General features: G+C 42.7%; 1 protein-coding gene across 2 annotated transcripts in view; it reads right to left on the reverse strand.

The window, feature by feature from the left end:
• Positions 1-23,169, reverse strand: part of LOC112257378 (tyrosine-protein kinase JAK2-like) — a 68,597-nt gene that overhangs the window by 43,131 nt on the left and 2,297 nt on the right. Inside the window, exon 1 of one of the 2 annotated variants that reach the window (XM_042326545.1) lies at positions 88-570. The exons of the other annotated variant lie outside the window; for it this stretch is intronic. The gene's annotated coding sequence lies outside the window, so the exon portion shown is untranslated. Of the gene's footprint in view, positions 1-87; positions 571-23,169 lie in introns of those variants that run through there. 2 annotated transcript variants of the gene reach the window in all.

Here is a 23,169-nt window from a genome sequence, read left to right on the forward strand (position 1 = left end):
ATGACGCGTGTCATTAGTGAGCTATAAACATGAACTGCTCTGCATTGTTTACAGTTCGTTATGGCCAATGCTGAGAATAGAACTTACAAACTAGGGTTTTTTCTGGATCCAAAAGGGACTTAGGTGGTGGGCTTGGCAGGGGGTGTGGCAAAGGGCACTGTCACACCGGCCCGTCGACGCAGCTAGATTTTAGAGAACTCCCATCTTGACGATGTACAGACATTTTTAAGCCAATCAGAATGAGTTTTTCCACACAAAAAAGGAGTGGCTGGTTTCAGACAATCCCGCAAGTGAAGAAGCCAGATGTAGAGGTCCTGGGCTGGCGTGGTTACACATGGTCTGCGGTTGTGAAGCCAGGTTGGATGTACTGCCACATTCTCTAAACCGACGCTGGAGGCGGCTTACGGAGGAGAAATGAACATACAACTCTCTGGCAACAGCTCTGGTGGACATTCCTGGAGTCCGCATAACAATTGCACACTCCCTCAAAACATCTTTGGCATTGTGTTGTGTGACAAAACAGTTCAGAGTGTGCTTTTATTGTCCCAGCAGAAGATGCACCTGTGCAAATGCTTATGCTGTTTAATCAGATTCTTGACATGCCACACCTGTCAGGTGGATGGATTGTCTTGGTAAAGGAGAAATGCTAACTAACAGGGATGTAAACACATCCAGCAAAATTAAGGCAGTTTATACCATTTTAAAACATTACAATATATTCACAGATTTCGCAACACACTGTGTGCCCTCAGGCGGAATAGGTGGAATAGAGTTCCATGTAGTCATGGCTCGATGTAGTACTATGTGCCTCCCATAGTCTGTTCTGGACTTGGGGACTGTGACGAGACCTCTTGTGGGGTATTCATGGGTGTCAGAACTGTGTGCCAGTAGTTTAGACAGACAGCTCGGTGCATTCAACATGTCAATACCTCTCATAAATAAAAGTAGTGATGAAGTCAATCCTCCACTTTGAGCCAGGAGAGATTAATATTAGCTCCCCGTGTACAGCCAAGGGCCAGGCGTGCTGCCGTATTCTAAGCCAATTGCAATTTACCTAAGTCCTTTTTTGTGGCACCTGACCACACGACTGAACAGTAGTCAAGGTGCGACAAAACCAGGGCTTGTAGGACCTGACTTGTTGATAGGGATGTGAATCACTGTCTATGCAAGTGTTATGCCTGAAGACTGTTGACAGTATTCAATGGAAAAAGAGTTAGTTCCTCAATCAGAGTTAGCAGCTAGAGACGGGTGATGTTCTGAAAACTAAAAGGTTAAAGTTGACTCATGTCCAGGGTGTTCTGAAAGCATTAGATTAAATCAAATCCAATTTTATTAGTCACATGCGCCGAATACAACATTTCACCTTACAGTGAAATACTTACTCACAAGCCCAGAACCAACAATGCAGTTAACAAAAATATGAATAAGAAATATAAGTAACAAGTAATGAAAGAGCAGCAGTAAAATAACAATAGCGAGACTATATACAGGGGGGTACTGGTACAGAGTCAATGTGGAGACTATATACAGGGGGGTACTGGTAACAGAGTCAATGTGCGGGGGCACCGGTTAGTTGAGGTATAGAGTGGAGGTAGAGTTATTAAAAAATGACTATGCATAGATGATAACAACAGAGTAGCAGCAGTGTAAAAAAGCGGGGGGGGTTTAAATACTAGCATGTATGAGGAACAAGTCATCATACCAACATTCCAGTAAAAATGTGCCATTGTACTTTGGTGTGCGTCTGTGGTATAGGCGTCTGTGGTATAGACGTCTGTGCTATAGGCGTCTGTGCTATAGGCGTCTGTGCTATAGGCGGGCGTCTATACCACATAAGGCCAATCAAAACCATCTATACCACATAAGGCCAATCAAAACCAGAAAGAGTCATCCATTCGTCTTCCTGCTACAATGAATGGGTTAAAGGGCAGGGTAGCCTAGTGGTTAGAGAGTTGGACTAGTAACCGGAAGGTTGCAAGTTCAAACCCCCGAGCTGACAAGGTACAAATCTGTCGTTCTGCCCCTGAACAGGCAGTTAATCCACTGTTCCTAGGCCGTCATTGAAAATAATAATTTTTCTAAACTGACTTGCCTAGTTAAATAAAGGTAAAATAAATTTTAAAAATGCAGGGGAGGGTACAGTAATCATATCTAAGCTGACAGTGCTACTCTTGGGATGGCAAACTACAATATGTCTGGAGCTAAGGGTCTTGTTCTGGAGTCTTTGTTCAGCGACAGGCCTGATTTGGAGGGTGGCTAGCTGGGATTCGTACAGAACAGTACAGGGGACAGGCCCATGTGAGCTGGCCTCGACTGGCAGAGCTCAGACAGTACTGCTGGGATGGCCTGACAAGTCCATTTAGCATCAGCAGACATCTGGAATTAATCTGTGATAAATAGCCAGTCAGGGAAGCACTTTATGTCTGTCCTACACCATCGACATGAGCAAGAGCAAACAGCCTCAGGCGGAGATAGAGATCTGAATAAATAAAACATAAAAACAGTCCAGGGAATGTTCCAGAAACTAAAATGTAGCCTAATTAGGGTGTACTGTTTGCATTCTTTATTGTTTTATTGTAGTGGCATCTCATTGGAATTTGCTCGATGACTTCTAGATGCTATGTAGTGAATCAAACAATTATCTGCAGGTAGCAAGATGGATGCTGCTTTGCTGAGTCAACGACCCCCACATTCCTCAGATGGATGCTGCTTTGCTGAGTTAGCAACCCCCACATTCCTCAGATGGATGCTGCTTTGCTGAGTCAGCAACCGCCACATTCCTCAGATGGATGCTGCTTTGCTGAGTCAGCAACCCCCACATTCCTCAGATGGATGCTGCTTTGCTGAGTCAGCAACCCCCACATTCCTCAGATGGATGCTGCTTTGCTGAGTCAGCAACCACCACATTCCTCAGATGGATGCTGCTTTGCTGAGTCAGCAACCCCCACATTCCTCAGATGGATGCTGCTTTGCTGAGTCAGCAACCCCCACATTCCTCAGATGGATGCTGCTTTGCTGAGTCAGCAACCCCCACATTCCTCAGATGGATGCTGCTTTGCTGAGTCAGCAACCACCACCTACCTACCTCAGATTGAAACCTGATGATTCATAGGTAAACTGTTGTCAGCCTAAAGCTGAAGGATAGAAAAGTACTGGGAAATAGCATGAGTAACAGCACCAGAGGGACAGTATAATCATGTCAAACGGTAGGCTTGCATAGTCACTCTGATATAGTTGGTGGATCATACACTCTGCCTCATCTCCTCTCTCTCTTGGATTGCTTTTGTATCACTGTTTATCAAAACATCTTATTATAAAAGTATGGTTATTATACATTATGGATATCATAATTGTTGGTGTAATTACAGGGTCTTAAAATTGTATTTTTGTATAATCTTTGTTTCACCATGTGAAACATCTAACTGGTCACTGCAACAGTAAAGAAATGTGCAAATTGCTATCTTTACACATCAGATAGATGTCTACCCCCATCGTAACCAGGTATGACATGGGAACAAAGGTGAGTATACATACAGTATATGTTGCACTTAAATAAATACAGTAAGTTATACAAGGGCAATTCCACATGAACAAATCGACACAGAGCGTGCTTCTCAATATGGATACTACTGTGCTTCACAGTCTTATGCTCAGAGTGCATTCTCTGACGACTTTCTCTTAATTACGTTCTTGCGAGGACGAGAGTGTGGAGAGCATTTAAAACAATCTATTTGATAAACACTTCCCCTACTGTATTACCTCACGCTGAGCAGCACTCCCCCTACTGTATTACCTCACGCTGAGCAGCACTCCCCCTACTGTATTACCTCCCCCTACTGTATTACCTCACGCTGAGCAGCACTCCCCCTACTGTATTACCTCACGCTGAGCAGCACTCCCCTACTGTATTACCTCCCCTACTGTATTACCTCACGCTGAGCAGCACTCCCCTACTGTATTACCTCACGCTGAGCAGCACTCCCCTACTGTATTACCTCACGCTGAGCAGCACTCCCCTACTGTATTACCTCACGCTGAGCAGCACTCCCCTACTGTATTACCTCACGCTGAGCAGCACTCCCCCTACTGTATTACCTCACGCTGAGCAGCACTCCCCTACTGTATTACCTCACGCTGAGCAGCACTCCCCTACTGTATTACCTCACACTGAGCAGCACTCCCCTACTGTATTACCTCACGCTGAGCAGCACTCCCCACTCCCCTACTGTATTACCTCACACTGAGCAGCACTCCCCTACTGTATTACCTCACGCTGAGCAGCACTCCCCCAGCACTCCCCTACTGTATTACCTCACACTGAGCAGCACTCCCCTACTGTATTACCTCACGCTGAGCAGCACTCCCCCTACTGTATTACCTCACGCTGAGCAGCACTCCCCCAGCACTCCCCTACTGTATTACCTCACGCTGAGCAGCACTCCCCCTACTGTATTACCTTACATTGCTGCTAAACCTCTTACAGTATGTGACCCAAGACATTAAAAAAAGGGCCTCCTACATGAAGCATCCTAGATCAGCACTCCTACTCTGAGACGCTTGATACACGACCCCTGGTTTCAAATATTGTAGCTCAATTGTCTTTCTCAAAGAAGACCTAGCCCTATAGACACAAAACTTAGATTCTCAAACTTTCCCACAAAACTTCAGCCTGTAGTGGTGTACCGTTGTGTGGCCAGATTAATTATGTGACGGATCTTGAATGGTCCGGAATGAAATGACCTGAAATAAACTGTAAGTATGAATGAACCGATATAGACGCTTATCTGAAATGCTGATCTAACTCAACAGACTGTGTGCAATTCATGTATAGGACGAGTGTATGAATGATATAGGCTATGCAACCAGAAAATGATCGGCTCATATTTGATCTTAGCATGCTGTAAGCCTACAGTACACATTCAGTCTACCTTGCACTGACACAAAGTCCAAGGGTACACATCCTATACATGAGTTGAGGTCAAATGGTTTGAAAAAGTAGGCCTAAATGGATTTACTGCTGTCAACACATGCCGTATCATAGGTCAAAAATATACAGTGCCTTGCGAAAGTATTCGGCCCCCTTGAACTTTGCGACCTTTTGCCACATTTCAGGCTTCAAACATAAAGATATAAAACTGTATTTTTTTGTGAAGAATCAACAACAAGTGGGACACAATCATGAAGTGGAATGACATTTATTGGATATTTCAAACTTTTTTAACAAATCAAAAACTGAAAAATTAGGCGTGCAAAATTATTCAGCCCCTTTACTTTCAGTGCAGCAAACTCTCTCCAGAAGTTCAGTGAGGATCTCTGAATGATCCAATGTTGACCTAAATGACTAATGATGATAAATACAATCCACCTGTGTGTAATCAAGTCTCCGTATAAATGCACCTGCACTGTGATAGTCTCAGAGGTCCGTTAAAAGTGCAGAGAGCATCATGAAGAACAAGGAACACACCAGGCAGGTCCGAGATACTGTTGTGAAGAAGTTTAAAGCCGGATTTGAAAAAAAAAAAGATTTCCCAAGCTTTAAACATCCCAAGGAGCACTGTGCAAGCGATAATATTGAAATGGAAGGAGTATCAGACCACTGCAATTCAACCAAGACCTGGCCGTCCCTCTAAACTTTCAGCTCATACAAGGAGAAGACTGATCAGAGATGCAGCCAAGAGGCCCATGATCACTCTGTATGAACTGCAGAGAACTACAGCTGAGGTGGGAGACTCTGTCCATACTCTGTCCACAACAATCAGTCGTATATTGCACAAATCTGGCCTTTATGGAAGAGTGGCAAGAAGAAAGCCATTCCTTAAAGATATCCATAAAAAGTGTCGTTTAAAGTTTGCCACAAGCCACCTGGGAGACACACCAAACATGTGGAAGAAGGTGCTCTGGTCAGATGAAACCAAAATTGAACTTTTTGGCAACAATGCAAAACGTTATGTTTGGCGTAAAAGCAACACAGCTCATCACCCTGAACACACCATCCCCACTGTCAAACATGGTGGTGGCAGCATCATGGTTTGGGCCTGCTTTTCTTCAGCAGGGACAGGGAAGATGGTTAAAATTGATGGGAAGATGGATGGAGCCAAATACAGGATCATTCTGGAAGAAAACCTGATGGAGTCTGCAAAATACCTGAGACTGGGACGGAGATTTGTCTTCCAACAAGACAATGATTCAAAACATAAAGCAAAATCTACAATGGAATGGTTCAAAAATAAACATATCCAGGTGTTAGAATGGCCAAGTCAAAGTCCAGACCTGAATCCAATCGAGAATCTGTGGAAAGAACTGAAAACTGCTGTTCACAAATGCTCTCCATCCAACCTCACTGAGCTCGAGCTGTTTTGCAAGGAGGAATGGGAAAAAATGTCAGTCTCTCGATGTGCAAACCTGATAGAGACATACCCCAAGCGACTTACAGCTGTAATCGCAGCAAAAGGTAATAATTTTGCACGCCCAATTTTTCAGTTTTTGATTTGTTAAAAATGTTTGAAATATCCAATAAATGTCGTTCCACTTCATGATTGTGTCCCACTTGTTGTTGATTCTTCACAAAAAAATACAGTTTTATATCTTTATGTTTGAAGCCTGAAATGTGGCAAAAGGTCGCAAAGTTCAAGGGGGCCGAATACTTTCGCAAGGCACTGTATATATCTCAGCACACAGAGAGGAAGGCAACTTGGGAAATTTGGCAGTGCTACTGCAGCCCAGTGTGTGTAGTGTTGTAAACCTAACTGCCAGTCTTCATGTTAGCGTTGCCATAAGAAGCTAGGCTCCCTTGCCTCCAACCCAGATATTGGCACTCCTATAAAATATATATACGGTGGGGCAAAACATTATTTAGTCAGCCACCAATTGTGTAAGTTCTCCCACTTAAAACGATGAGAGAGGTCTGTAATTTTCATCATAGGTACACTTCAACGATGACAGACAAAATGAGAATTTTTTTCTCTCCAGAAAATCACATTGTAGGATTTTTCATGAATTTATTTGCAAATTATAGTGGAAAATAAGTATTTGGTCAATAACAAAAGTTTCTCAATACTTTGTTATATACCCTTTGTTGGCAATGACAGAGGTCAAATGTTTTCTGTAAGTCTTCACAAGGTTTTCACACACTTTTGCTGGTATTTTGGCCCAATCCTCCATGCAGATCTCCTCTAGAGCAGTGATGTTTTGGGGCTGTTGCTGGGCAACACAGACTTTCAACTCCCTCCAAAGATTTTCTATGGGGTTGAGATCTGGAGACTGGCTAGGCCACTCCAGGACCTTGAAATGCTTCTTACAAAGCCACTCCTTCGTTGCCTGGGCAGTGTGTTTGGGATCATTGTCATGCTGAAAGACCCAGCCACGTTTCATCTTCAATGTTTTCACTCAAAATTTCACGATACATGGCCCCATTCATTCTTTCCTTTACACGGATCAGTCGTCCTGATCCCTTTGCAGAAAAACAGCCCCAAAGCATGATGTTTCCACCCCCATGCTTCACAGTAGGTATGGTGTTCTTTGGATGCAACTCAGCATTCTTTGTCCTCCAAACACAACGAGTTGAGTTTTTACCAAAAAGTTACATTTTGGTTTCATTTGACCATATGACATTCTCCCAATCTTCTTCTGGATCATCCAAATGCTCTCTAGCAAACTTCAGACGGGCCTGGACATGTACTGGCTTAAGCAGGGGGACACGTTTGGCACTGCAGGATTTGAGTCCCTGGCGGCGTAGTGTGTTACTGATGGTAGGCTTTGTTACTTTGGTCCCAGCTCTCTGCAGGTCATTCACTAGGTCCCCCCCCCCGTGTGGTTCTGGGATTTTTGCTCACCGTTCTTGTGATCATTTTGACCCCACGGGGTGAGATCTTGCGTGGGGCCCCAGATCGAGGGAGATTATCAGTGGTCTTGTATGTCTTCCATTTCCTAATAATTGCTCCCACAGTTGATTTCTTCAAACCAAGCTGCTTACCTATTGCAGATTCAGTCTTCCCAGCCTGGTGCAGGTCTACAATTTTGTTTCTGGTGTCCTTTGACAGCTCTTTGATCTTGGCCATAGTAGAGTTTGGAGTGTGACTGTTTGAGGTTGTGGACAGGTGTCTTTTATACTGATAACAAGTTCAAACAGGTGCCATTAATACAGGTAACGAGTGGAGGACAGATGAGCCTCTTAAAAAAGAAGTTACAGGTCTGTGAGAGCCAGAAATCTTGCTTGTTTGTAGGTGACCAAATACTTATTTATTACCAAATACTTATTATACCTACAATGTGATTTTCTTGATTTTTTTCTCCCTCATTTTGTCTGTCATAGTTGAAGTGTACCTATGCTGAAAATTACAGGCCTCTCATCTTTTTAAGTGGGAGAACTTGCACAATTGGTGGCTGACTAAATACTTTTTTGCCCCACTGTATTTCAGAAAGTCTTCAAGGATTTCCATGATATGCAACTTTGACAAATGAAGGCCAGTGATACATCTTTTAATTGCTGCAGCGAAACTAGGCTACACTGACTTCTTCTGTAAAGATGATGACTACATGCTCCTGGGTAGGTCCTGGGGTAGGTTCCGTGTGCTCCTGGGGTAGGTTCCGTGTGCTCCTGGGGTAGGTTCCGTGTGCTCCTGGGGTAGGTTCCGTGTGCTCCTGGGGTAGGTTCCGTGTGCTCCTGGGGTAGGTTCCGTGTGCTCCTGGGGTGGGTTCCGTGTGCTCCTGGGGTGGGTTCCTTGTGCTCCTGGGTAGGTTCCGTGTGCTCCTGGGGTGGGTTCCGTGTGCTCCTGGGGTGGGTTCCGTGTGCTCCTGGGGTGGGTTCCTTGTGCTCCTGGGTAGGTTCTGTGTGCTCCTGGGTAGGTTCTGTGTGCTCCTGGGTAGGTTCTGTGTGCTCCTGGATAGGTTCTGTTTTTTTTTGCTGTAGTTACTTACGGGGTATGCTGTGTTTATATCTATACACATTTTATATGATCTGTATGTTTTCATTGGAACCCAGGACTCCCTGGAAAACAGTGGCAATGGTTACTGAGTGGACTATCCTGGCTAAATAAATCAAATGAAACTCATTGCACTCGGGTGCTTGCTGCTATTATGCTTACTGCTATTGGGCTTGCTGACATTATTTTTCATAACCATAAAGATGCAAACCACACAGGCTAAACAAGGTCCACATAAACATGTTTCAGGCCCTCTGCGTCACACCACAGCTTGTTATTGTGCTTCACTTCTGCACTGTGGTGTCCCTGCAGACGACGACGGCAGGAAAAAGGAGACATTAACATAAGTAGTTTGGCATGTAAATATACTGCCTTAACCTTACAGTGTGACTATTTACGCAGCACTTTGACACTTCCTCTATTAGAACTCCTGCTTCTCTCTTTAAAAAGGTCCAGAATGCACAGCTCCCGTCACGTAGACAGTAGCCCAGAAAGAGCTGAACATGTCCGTCCTCTTTGTTGGGGCGGCAGGGTAGCCTAGTGGTTAGAGTGTTGGACTAGTAACCGGAAGGTTGCAAGTTCAAACCCCCGAGCTGACAAGGTACAAATCTGTCGTTCTGCCCCTGAACAGGCAGTTAACCCACTGTTCCTAGGCCGTCATTGAAAATAAGAATTTGTTCTTAACTGACTTGCCTAGTTAAATAAAGGTTAAAAAAATAAAAAATAAAATAAAATAAAAATGTTACGCAAAATTGAAAAGTGAACTGACCCCACTTCACACGGCTGTTGTTCAGTCTCATACGTCATCAACTGAGCTAGTCTAAAATCTATATTTCTACAGCTGTTTGAACTCCTAAAAGGTGGGTGGAGTTAATCAAAGGGTGTCTCCCAAATGGCACTCTATTCCCTATATAGCGCACTGTTTTTTGACAAGAGCCTTATTGGGAATAGGGTGACATTGGGGCACAGCCATGCCAATGTCAATTAGGCTAGCTCAGTGTTCCTTCCACAGTCTCCAAGCCAATGTCAATTAGGCTAGCTCAGTGGTCCTTCCACAGTCTCCATGTCAATTAGGCTAGCTCAGTGTTCCGCCCACAGTCTCCATGCCAATTAGGCTAGCTCAGTGTTCCTTCCACAGTCTCCATACCAATTAGGCTAGCTCAGTGTTCCTTCCACAGTCTCCATGTCAATTAGGCTAGCTCAGTGTTCCTTCCACAGTCTCCATGCCAATTAGGCTAGCTCAGTGTTCCTTCCACAGTCTCCATGCCAATGTCAATTAGGCTAGCTCAGTGTTCCTTCCACAGTCTCCATGCCAATTAGGGTAGCTCAGTGTTCCTTCCACAGTCTCCATGCCAATGTCAATTAGGCTAGTTCAGTGTTCCTTCCACAGTCTCCATGCCAATTAGGCTAGCTCAGTGTTCCTTCCACAGTCTCCATGTAAATCAGGCTAGCTCAGTGTTCCTTCCACAGTCTCCATGTAAATCAGGCTAGCTCAGTGTTCCTTCCACAGTCTCCATGCCAATTAGGGTAGCTCAGTGTTCCTTCCACAGTCTCCATGCCAATGTCAATTAGGCTAGTTCAGTGTTCCTTCCACAGTCTCCATGCCAATTAGGCTAGCTCAGTGTTCCTTCCACAGTCTCTGTTTTGGTGAAACAATAAAAACATGCTGCATGGGGTTCTCCCTGGAAAAATCTTCTAAACCACCACCCCCTCACTTGTTTAGATCACACACACACACACACACACACACACACACACACACACACACACACACACACACACACACACACACACACACACACACACACACACACACACACACACACACACACACACACACACACACACACACACTAGTTTGTCAATGGTGTTTTGCTGTTATCGGCCCACAGGCAGAGAGTTAGCCTACTTGTTCCAGGCTTATCAGGGCTTTGGGGGAAACTGGGGTCAACCACTATCACTGCAGCCAGACTATGTCCTGTAGGCTGCCCTGCCTTGATGTCACATGGCTTGCTATATCTACTCTAATGGGTCTACAACTCTTACAAATGCTCCCGTCCTCGGTCCTGTCACCGACCTAATGTCAAAAGGAGTCTCATGCACTGCATCCGAGACATATTCACACAAGAGTTCTACCACTGGACACGGAATTCATGAGCAGGATGTTGTAAAGACGCAAAGCTTGTGTAAAGATGACAGGCAGCGCACGACAACGAGGAAGCTGCTCAAACACCCTTCTTCACAGGCTGCAGTAGGGATGAGGTGGTAGCAACTAGCAAGGCCCCCTACCAACTCCACAATCAGGTCAATCACAAGGCATTATGGCAGAGAAACATTGACAGAATGTTCCATGGTTAGGTTGAGGGGTGGCTGGGTATAGCTACCATACCAGCCAGGGGTATTCAGATCTTACCCTACGATGTCCAGACTACTGCTGATTCTCTTCTACCTGATAATGAATTGAACCCACCAGTCCATGAGAAGAGGGGAAGACTGAAAAAGAACAGCGGAAATGGCTTGGAGGCCAAGATTTGAATTTGTGGGCACTATACTATACACAGGAAGCTATAGGGGGAAGGTAAGGGGAAGCCCCATAATGCTGCCCATAATGGCAGAGGAACATTGACAGCATGCTAGTTTTCAGGTAAGGGACGTGGGATAAGGGGCTTTGAGACTTGTACTGATTAGGCTACTTCTGCCATGCAAGAGAGGCAGCAGCTCAGAGTTGACCTGTGGTTGTCAGGTCTGCTACCCGGAATAATCCTCTCACAGCTAAGCCAGTTTGATTCGTCCAACAAATACTGTGGGTCCTCTATACTGGCTGATGCAAGCCAACAAAGCCAATCAGACGTCCTGTGAGAGAAACGAAAGGCTGGCACTCAACTAGTTGTATTGTGTGCTGTATAGGGGAGAAGTGACCAATGAGTGGACACTTGATCATCATACTTGCATAGAAACTGAAAGCTGCAAATATACTGAACAAAAATAAGTGTTGGTCCCGTGTTTCATGAGCTGAAATAAAAGATCACCAAATTTTCCCCATACACACAAAGAGCTTATTTCTCTCAAATGTTGTAAACATTATTTTTTTTACATCCATGTTAGTGAGCATTTCTCCTTTGCCAAGATAATCCATCCACCTGACTGGTGTGGCATATCATGAAGCTGATAAAAAAAAAAGCACGATCATTACACAGGTGCATCTGGAGGCGAAAGAAACACCTGTTTAGGCGAGATGCTGGCTAGCGGAGTAGAACACCTGTTTAGGAGAGATGCTGGCTAGCGGAGTAGAACACCTGTTTAGGAGAGATGCTGGCTAGCGGAGTAGAACACCTGTTTAGGAGAGGTGCTGGCTAGCGGAGTAGAACACCTGTTTAGGAGAGGTGCTGGCTAGTGGAGTAGAACACCTGTTTAGGAGAGGTGCTGGCTAGTGGAGTAGAACACCTGTTTAGGAGAGGTGCTGGCTAGTGGAGTAGAACACCTGTTTAGAGAGGTCCTAGCTAGTGGAGTAGAACACCTGTTTAGGAGAGGTGCTGGCTAGTGGAGTAGAACACCTGTTTAGGAGAGGTCCTGGCTAGTGGAGTAGAACACCTGTTTAGGAGAGGTGCTGGCTAGCGGAGTAGAACACCTGTTTAGGAGAGATGCTGGCTAGCGGAGTAGAACACCTGTTTAGGAGAGGTGCTGGCTAGCGGAGTACAACACCTGTTTAGGAGAGGTGCTGGCTAGCGGAGTAGAACACCTGTTTAGGAGAGGTGCTGGCTAGCGGAGTAGAACACCTGTTTAGGAGAGGTGCTGGCTAGCGGAGTAGAACACCTGTTTAGGAGAGGTGCTGGCTAGTGGAGTAGAACACCTGTTTAGGAGAGGTGCTGGCTAGTGGAGTAGAACACCTGTTTAGGAGAGGTGCTGGCTAGTGGAGTAGAACACCTGTTTAGGCGAGATGCTGGCTAGCGGAGTAGAACACCTGTTTAGGAGAGGTGCTGGCTAGTGGAGTAGAACACCTGTTTAGGAGAGGTGCTGGCTAGTGGAGTAGAACACCTGTTTAGGAGAGGTGCTGGCTAGTGGAGTAGAACACCTGTTTAGGAGAGGTGCTGGCTAGTGGAGTAGAACACCTGTTTAGGAGAGGTGCTGGCTAGTGGAGTAGAACACCTGTTTAGGTGAGGTGCTGGCTAGCAGAGTAGAACACCTGTTTAGGAGAGGTACTGGCTAGTGGAGTAGAACACCTGTTTAGGAGAGGTGCTGGCTAGCAGAGTAGAACACCTGTTTAGGAGAGGTACTGGCTAGTGGAGTAGAACACCTGTTTAGGAGAGGTACTGGCTAGTGGAGTAGAACACCTGTTTAGGAGAGGTACTGGCTAGTGGAGTAGAACACCTGTTTAGGAGAGGTACTGGCTAGCGGAGTAGAACACCTGTTTAGGAGAGGTGCTGGCTAGTGGAGTAGAACACCTGTTTAGGAGAGGTGCTGGCTAGTGGAGTAGAACACCTGTTTAGGAGAGGTGCTGGCTAGTGGAGTAGAACACGTGTTTAGGCGAGGTGCTGGCTAGCGGAGTAGAACACCTGTTTAGGAGAGGTGCTGGCTAGCGGAGTAGAACACGTGTTTAGGCGAGGTGCTGGCTAGCGGAGTAGAACACCTGTTTAGGAGAGGTGCTGGCTAGCGGAGTAAAACACTTGAAAAAGAAAAGGAGAGTCGCACACTCTAGGAGCTCAGGTGCAATAATTGAATGACCTAATAACCAACGTTTCGACAAACAAGCTGTCTTCATCAGGGTACAATGACAAACACTGCGGGCCACTAGTTTATATAGTGTCAAAGGATACACAGGTGTCTGTAATCATGGCCAGGTGTGGCTTGATATAATTTTTTTAATTTACAGATACAAATAGAACATATAAAATAAAATAAATGCATCGCATACGATCATAGATACAATTTGGCTAGTAGTGAAGTCATCAAAACTATGAAATAACACATATGGAATCATGTTGTCACGCCCTGGTCTTAGTATTTTGTGTTTTCTATATTTATTTGGTCAGGCCAGGGTGTGACATGGGTTTATTTTGTGTTGTGTTTATGTATGGGGTTTTTTCGTAGGTTTTGGGATTGTGGCTTAGTGGGGTTTTCTAGCAAAGTCTATGGTTGCCTGAGGCGGTTCTCAATCAGAGGCAGGTGATTCTCGTTGTCTCAGATTGGGAACCATATTTAGGCAGCCATATTCTTTGAGTGTTTCGTTGGTGATTGTTCCTGTCTCTGTGTTAGTTTGCACCAGTTTAGGCTGTTTCGGATTTCACGTACGTTTATTGTTTTTGTATTGATTGTGTTTATTCGTCTATTAAACATGTATCGAATTAACCACGCTGCATTTTGGTCCGACTCTCTTTCACCCGAAGAAAACCGTAACACATGTAGTAACCAAAAAAAAGTGTTACACAGTTTTTCTATTTGATATTCTTGAAAGAAGCCACCGTTTGCCTTGATGACAGCTTGCACACTCTTGGCATTCTCTCAACCAGCCTCACCTGGAATACTTTCCAACAGTCTTGGAGTTCCCACATATGCTTAACACTTGTTGGCGTTTTTTTTTTTTTTTACCTCAGTCTGCAATCCAACTCATCCCAAACCATCTCAATTGGGTTGAGGTCAGGTGATTGTGGAGGCCAGGTCACCTGATGTAGCACTCCATCACTCTCCTTCTAGGTCAAATAGCTCTTACACAGCCTGGAAGGGGGTTGGGTCATTGTCTTGTTGAAAAACAAATGATAGTGGGACTAAGCCCAAACCAGATGGGATGGCGTATCACTGCAGCATGCTGTGGTAGCTATGCTGGTTAAGTGTGTCTTGAATTCTAAATAAATCACAGACAGTGTCACCAGCAAAGCACCCCTACACCATCACACCTCCTCCTCCATGCTTCACGGTGGGAACCACACATGCGGAAATCATCCGTTCACTCACACCACAGCGGTTGGAACCAAAAATCAGACCAAAGAACACATTTCCACTGGTCTAATGTCCATTGCTCGTGTTTCTTGGCTCAAGCAAGTCTCTTCTTATTGGTACCCTTTAGTAGTGATTTCTTTGCAGCAATTTCAACCATGAAGGCCTGATTCACGCAGTCTCCTCTGAACAGTTGATGTTGAGATGTGTCTGTTATTTGAACTCTGAAGCATTTATTTGGGCTGCAATTTCTGAGGCTGGTAACTCTAATGAACTTATCCTCTGCAGCAGAGGTAACTCTGGGTCTTCCTTTCCTGTGGTGGTCCTCAGGAGAGCCAGTTTCATCATAGCGCTTGATGGTTTTTGCGACTGCCCTTGAAGAAACTTTCAAAGTTCTTGACATTTTCCGGATTGACGGACCTTCATGTCTTAAAGTAATGATGGACTGTCATTTTTCTCTGCTTATTTGAGCTGTTCTTACCACAATATGGACTTGGTCTTTTACCAAATAGGGCAATCGTCTGTAAACCACCTCTACCTTGTCACAACAATTGATTGGCTCAAACGTATTAAGGAAAGAAATTCCACAAATGAACTTTTAACAATGCACACCTGTTAATTGAAATGCATTCTAGGGGACTACCTCATGAAGCTGGTTGAGAGAATGCCAAGAGTGTGCAAAGCTGTCATCAAGCCAAAGGGTGGCTACTTTGAAGAATCTGAAATATAAAATATATTTGGATTTGTTTAACACTTGTTTTGGTTACTACATGATTCCATATGTGTTATTTCATAGTTTTGATGTCTTCACTATTATTCTACAATGTAGAAAATAGTAAAAATAGAGAAAAACCCTGGAATGAGTAGGTGTGTACAAACTTTTAACTGGTACTGTATATGGAGACTGTTAAGTGACAAAAATAACAGGTTAAATACATGTCCCAAAAAAAAATGGTGTTTCCTGATATTTGTTATATCTCTCAGAGAGATAGATATATATATATATTTCAAGGGGCCAAAAATGTCTTGGGCCATTCTGGCAATCGTAATTTACATCAGCTTTCTAGGGCAGACTAGGGCAGTTTTCCAATAGCAATGGAACTTAGGCTTACGAGTGTTTTAACGATGCATCTTTCCTACAACGGCCAAAGATGTAACATGCGTTTCCCAAAATACCACGTAGACAACAGGTGCCTCAACAATGTTGCTAGGTGCATTGTTGAGGCACCTAGCGATTGATATGATCGAAAGAAAGGAAGCGCACTGCTTTCAGATCAGCATTCTCCCTTTCCAATCTTACCTTAACATTAGAATTATTCCACAATAATGACGACGGATCAGCTCCTAGAGATATATCACGTATGGCTACAAATATTGAGGCGGCTTATTCTAATATTTACCCTATAACAATGTACTAAATCAAGATTTGGCACATCATTGTGCACGTTAAACATCATGAAATAGGCTGTCAGAGTAGCGTACAAATAGCTAAATAAAACTCAGTTGAATTAACATGAAACTGATTTTAATATCATTCAAATATATAGGTCTTTGTAGTCTATACTGTATTTATCTTTTAACACAGTAATCGCGGTTTTCATGGGAAGTGTCTTTATATCCTTCACTTGTTCTGCAAATAAATGGGCAACTGTATTTGTAGTCAGTCACGTTCATTCTGAAGTTATCAGCGGTCACAGAAAAACAGATAAACATCTCGATTTTGTGTTTAGTGGAGATTGTGATAAGTGACGCGGAAGGGGGGAGCATTTAACGACATACTTAGCTGTTCTAGGAGTGGTCCGAGTTGGTCATTAAATAACGAGCAACTTTAGTAACAATGGTTTTGGGAAGCAGCTCAGAGATTTAATGATGCTAACAATTTACATAGCCTTAAAACTACAATATGTAACTTCTCGGGCCACCTGACCAAATTCTCATTGAAATGGTGTGATATACAGTATATAAATATTTATAAACTGGGTGGTTCGAGCATTGAATGCTATAACACAGTATACCATGAGTATGACAAAACACAGAGTCATGGGTATGACGCCACGTTGCGTCGTGCTTAACAGCCCTTAACTGTGGTATATTGGCCATATATCACAAACCCCCGAGGTGGCTTATTGTTATTAGAAACTGGTTACCAACATAATTAGAGCAGTAAAAATAAATGTTGATGAATTTATGAAATTGCTTCTTCCAATGATTGATAAACATGCACTTGCATAGAAACTAGAGGTCGACCGATTATGATTTTTTTCAACGCCGATACCGATTATTGGAGGATCAAAAAAGCCGATACCAATTAATTGGACAATATTTTTTATTTTATTTGTAATTACAACAATACTGAATGAACACTTATTTTAACTTAATATAATACATCAATAAAATCAATTTAGCCTCAAATAAATAATGAAACATGTTCAATTTGGTTTAAATAATGCAAAAACAAAATGTTGGAGAAGAAAGTAAAAGTGCAATATGTGCCATGTCAGAAAGCTAACGTTTAAGTTCCTTGCTCAGAACATGATGTATGAAAGCTGGTGGTTCCTTTTAAAATGACTCTTCAATATTCCAAGGTAAGAAGTTTTAGGTTGTAGTTATTATAGGAATGATAGGACTATTTCTCTCCATACCATTTGTATTTCATTAACCTTTGACTATTGGATGTTCTTATAGGCACTTTAGTATTGCCAGTGTAACAGTATAGCTTCCATCCCTCTCCTCGCTCCTCCCTGGGCTCGAACCAGGAACACATCGACAACAGCCACCCTCGAAGCAGCGTTACCCATCACTCCACAAAAGCCGCAGCCCTTGCAGTGCAAGGTGAACTACTCCAAGTCTCAGAGCGAGTGACGTTTGAAACACTATTAGCGCGCAACCCGCTAACTAGCTAGTTATTTCACATCGGTTACACCAGCCTAATCTCGGGAGTTGATAGGCTTGAAGTCATAAACAGCTCAATGCTTGAAGCATTGCGAAGAGCTGCTGGCAAAACGCATGAAAGTGCTGTTTGAATGAATGCTTACGAGCCTGCTGGTGCCTACCATCACTCAGTCAGACTGCTCTATCAAATATCAAATCATAGACTTAATTATAACATAATAACACACAGAAATACGAGCCTTAGGTCATTAATATGGTCAAATCGGGAAACTATCATTTCGAAAACAAAACATTTATTCTTTCAGTGAAATACAGAACCGTTCCGTATTTTATCTAACGGATGGCATCCCTCGGTCTAAATATTGCTGTTACATTACACAACCTTCAATGGTATGTCATAATTATGTAAAATTCTGGCAAATTAGTTCGCAATGAGCCAAGCTGCCCAAACTGTTGCATATACCCTGACTCTGCATGTAATGAACGCAAGAGAAGTGACAATTTCACCTGGTTAATATTGCCTTCTAACTTTCTTTTAGCTAAATATGCAGGTTCAAAAATATATACTTCTGTGTATTGATTTTAAGAAAGGCATTGATGTTTATGGTTAGGTACACATTGGAGCAACAGTCCTTTTTCGCAAATACGCACCGCATCGATAATATGTAACGCAGGACACGCTAGATAAACTGGTAATATCATCAACCATGTGTAGTTAACTAGTGATTATGATTGATTGATTGATTGTTTTTTATAAGTTTAATGCTAGCTGGCTTCTTACTGCATTCGCGTAACAGGCAGGCTCCTCGTGAGGCAGGTGGTTAGAGCGTTGGACTAGTTAACTGTAAGGTTGCAAGATTGAATCCCTGAGCTGACAAGGTAAAAATCTGTCATTCTGCCCCTGAACAGGCAGTTAACCCACAGTTCCTAGGCTGTCATTGAAAAGAAGAATGTGTTCTTCACCTGTTATGGCTGCATCCCTTTGTTCTAAATGTCCGCCTGAAGACCCAAATCTAACTGCCTGTAGCTCCGCCCCAGAGGCAAGGATATGCATATTCTTGGTATCATTTGAATGGAAACATTCTGAAGTTTGTGGAAATGTTAATTGAATGTAGGAGAATATAACACAGTAGATCTGGTGGAAGAAAAGAGAAAGAAAGAGCCTACGTGTTCTGTTTTTTTATTGTTGTAGCATCAACTTTCACATGTACTAGAATAGCCACACAGTCAGATAGGATGCTGGAGATAAGTTTGATGGATAACACAAGAGGGCAACTGTAGGTGTGCAAAGTTTCAGACTGATAACTTCAGGAATGGGTGAGCTACATGACATTTAGCATGAAGTCACCCAGGTGTCCCACACAAGTTGCCCAAATGTACCCAAGTGGCTGAATTGGTGAAATGACCTATAACTATATACAGCAGTGCAAATAACTATATACACAACACATCAAAAAGCAATTCTAACACACACACACACACAAAACAACAAAAAATGTTTTAAAAAAATATTAGAAAATATATATATATATATACACAAATATTTTAAAAAACAGTACACCCCTTGGAAGTCCTCGTCACAGTATTTTGATGCCTGTGCCATGTCCCATAGCAGTCTCTTTCTGATGTAAAGCAGAGGCAAACTGAACAAGTGGTGCATTTCATGCGACACAGAACACAACGACGCCTCCATGCTGTGCCCTTTTGGCCCTGAGGCACAGTCATGCCTGCAGTAATGAACTGTGGCATATGAACACCACTGGGGGCACAGGTAGAGCAGGCAGCTTGGCACCGAGGGCTCCCAGTCGGAGTCGCTATCACTGTGAAAGAAAACATTTTTAAAAATGTGTATTGTATGAGCCTTTTATCATCACATAAAATAAACAGATATGTATTGTATAGAGCAGAGGGAACAGTCACTAAGGTGAAGTGCTGTTCCATTCAACTCCGGCCATTGTTATAATATATACACACACACACACACACACGCACACACACACAAACAAACCACACATTTCATAGCAAAAAAAAAAAAAAACTTACCCATCCAGAAGTACGTCCTGTCCTTGCAGAAACAGCTCCTCAGTTTGTTTGAATCATAACACTCCAAGATTCCTCAAACAAAAAAATCTCTCACTTTCACTTTAGACTTGATTTACCTTTCCGAAATACAGCTGTGCGTAAAAAGCCTTGCAGCAACTCCTCTGATCGTCAAGGCGAGAATGGAGTTCCCTGCGCGTGCGATTACAAACAAGGAATTGTGGTCCAACCCCAAACCATTACATACTGGCGTTTACCTCAGCTCATTGGCTATCTACCCAGCTAGATTTCAAGAAGATCAGTGGTCATTGGGCAGAAATATAGTCAATCAATGAAGCGTCGCTAAAATTATTGGTGCGTAAGGTAGTCATTTATCGTTCTTGTCAAATCAGCTCACTTCGGTCAATACTCCCTGCAAAAAAACAATGTTGTTTGACTGTGTTGCAAACATCCAGAGGAATGCACTGAAACCAACCATGACTAGATAAACGATTGTTTACAGGGGGGAATCACGTCGAATGCTCCGTAAAAAAATTGATAGAGATGGAATTCACGGCACAAACGGTTTACAAAATGTTTCGATTTAGGCTATAAAAATTGATTTTATCAAAGAAAACAGCACTTCATTTGATCACTGGGACCCTCAGGAAGAGAAATAAGAGCAAGATATCAGAATGTAAGTCATAATTTTACCTTCAGATGTGAATGTGTAAAAACTGTCATGGCGGAAAATGTTTGTTGTTGATTGCTCTTCTCAAACAAAAGCATGGGATTTGTTCTCTGTAATAGCTATTTTAAATTGGAAAACGTAGTTTGATTACCAAGATTCTAATCTTTTGAAGGGTGTAAGACACTTGCATTTTCAAGAATGTTTAATGTTATGAAGTTGTATTTTTAGTTGTCACTCTGAAATTTCCCCTGATGGCTGCGATCCCCATACAGGGACCAACATCAGGGGATGGAAATTTCAGCTATCCCCCTACTTTTTTCAATTTCCGCCTGAAGGCATACCTAAATCTAACTGTCTGTAGCTCAGGCCGAGGACCAAGTATATGCATATTCTTGGTTTCATTTGAAAGAAAACACTCTGAAGTTTGGTGTAAATGTGAATTGAATGTAGGAGAATATTACACAGTAGATCTGGTTTAGATAATACAATGAAAAAAAACATGTTTTTTCATTTTTATTGTTGTATCATCATCTTTAACATAATCACTAGTTAAACTAGTAATAATCAACTATGTGTAGTTATCTAGCTTGTCCTGCGTTGCATATAATCAATGTGGTGCATGTCATCGAATCACAGCCTACTTCGCCAAACGGGTGATGATTTAACAAGCGCATTTGCAAAAATAGCACTGTTGTTGCACCAATGTGTACCTAACAGTAAACATCAATGCCTTTCTAAAAATCAATACACAAGTATAGATTTTTAAACCTGCATATTTAGTTAATATTGCCTGCTAACATGAATTTATTTTAACTAGGTAAATTGTGTCACTTCTCTTGTGTTCAGTGCAAGCTGAGTCAGGGTATATGCAACAGTTTGGGCCGCCTGGTTCATTGCGAACTGTGCGAAGACCATTTCTTGCTAACAAAGACCGTAATTAATTTGCCAGAATTTTACATAATTATGACATAACATTTAAGGTTGGGTAATGTAACAGCAATATTTAGACTTAGGGATGCCACCCGTTAGATAAAAATATGGAATGGTTCCGTATTTCACTGAAAGAATAAACGTTTCGTTTTTGAAATGACCATTTCTGGATTTGACCATATTAATGACCTTTCTGTGTTTATTATTATTATTATAATAATTAAGTCTATGAATTGATATTTGATAGAGCAGTCTGAGCAATGGTAGGCAGCAGCAGACTCAGGGCATTCATTCAAACAGCACTTTCCTGCGTTTGCCATCAGCTCATCGCTGTGCTTCAAGCGTTGCGCTGTTTAGGACTTCAAGCCTATCAACTCCCGAGATTAGGCTGGCAATGCTATAGTGCCTATAAGAACATCCAATAGTCAAAGGTATATGAAATACAAATGGGGCAGCCAAATGTGCGCCGCCCCGTGGGTCTCCCAGTCACGGCCAAATGTGAAAGAACCAGGACTCAAACCCAGAATCTCTAGTGGCACAGCGATGCAGTGCCTTAGACCACTGCCACTCAGGAGGCACTATCATTTGTTTTTAAACAGGACAATGACCCAAAACACACCTCCAGGCTGTGTAAGGGCTATTTGACTAAGAAGGAGAGTGATGGAGTTCTGCATGAGATGGCCTGTCCTCCACAACCACCCGACCTCAACCCAATTGAAATTGTTTGGAATGAGTTGGACCGCAGACTGAAGGAAAAGCAGCCAACAAGTGCTCAGCATATGTGGCCTTCAAGAGTGTTGGAAAAGCATTCCAGGTGAAGCTGGTTCAGAGAATGCCAAGAGTGTTCAAAGCGTCATCAAGGCAAAGGGTGGCTACTTTAAAGAATCTAAAATAAAATATATTTTGATTTGTTTAACACTTTTTTTGGTTTCTACATGATTCCATGTGTTATTTCATAGTTTTGATATCGTCACTATTATTCTACAATGTAGAAAATAGTCAAAATAAAGAAAAACCCTTGAATGAGTAGGTGTTCAATCTTTTGACTGGAACTGTATGTCCATCTCATTAAACGCAAGTCTTAGAAAAGGTAGATCTGTCCTATGCGTCCTGTTCTTAAGTTTAATTTATTTTACTTCAGTTTTGTACACCAGCTTTAAACACCGGAAAATACAATATTTGGGGTTATGGAAAAAATGTCACAGCGGTTTAGATTGTACAATGACATTAAAATGGCTTGTTTTGTCTCATAATCAGAAATTAGGCAGACTACTAGAATTTTAGTAAATGGCGTTTCTGCATAGCGCATATTTAAGATGCTTTTAGGAAACCAGGCTCAGGGCTTTTGGCACCACTAGGTTGCTACTCAGTAGTCAGCCAGCAGAGCTCTTGATTTCATGCTCCAGAGAGGACACGTTACAACCTTATTCAAAAATGGATATAATTCATTTTTCCCTCATCAATCTACAAACAATACCCGATAATGACAAAAGCGAAAAATAGGTTGTTAGAAATGTTTGCAAATGTTTTAAAAATGAAAAACAGAAATACCTTATTTAAATAAGTATTCAAAACCTTTGCTATGAGACTTGAAATTGAGCTCAGGTGCATCCTGTTTCCATTGATCATCCTTGAGATGTTTCTACAGCTTGATTGGAGTCCACCTGTGGTCAATTCAATTGATTGGACATGATTTGGAAAGGCACATACCTATCTATATAAGGTCCCACAGTTGACAGTGCATGTCAGAGCAAAAACCAAGCCATGAGGTAAAAGGAATTTTCT

Source organism: Oncorhynchus tshawytscha, linkage group LG09, assembly GCF_018296145.1.
Source record: "Oncorhynchus tshawytscha isolate Ot180627B linkage group LG09, Otsh_v2.0, whole genome shotgun sequence".
Taxonomy (NCBI): Eukaryota; Metazoa; Chordata; class Actinopteri; order Salmoniformes; family Salmonidae; genus Oncorhynchus; species Oncorhynchus tshawytscha.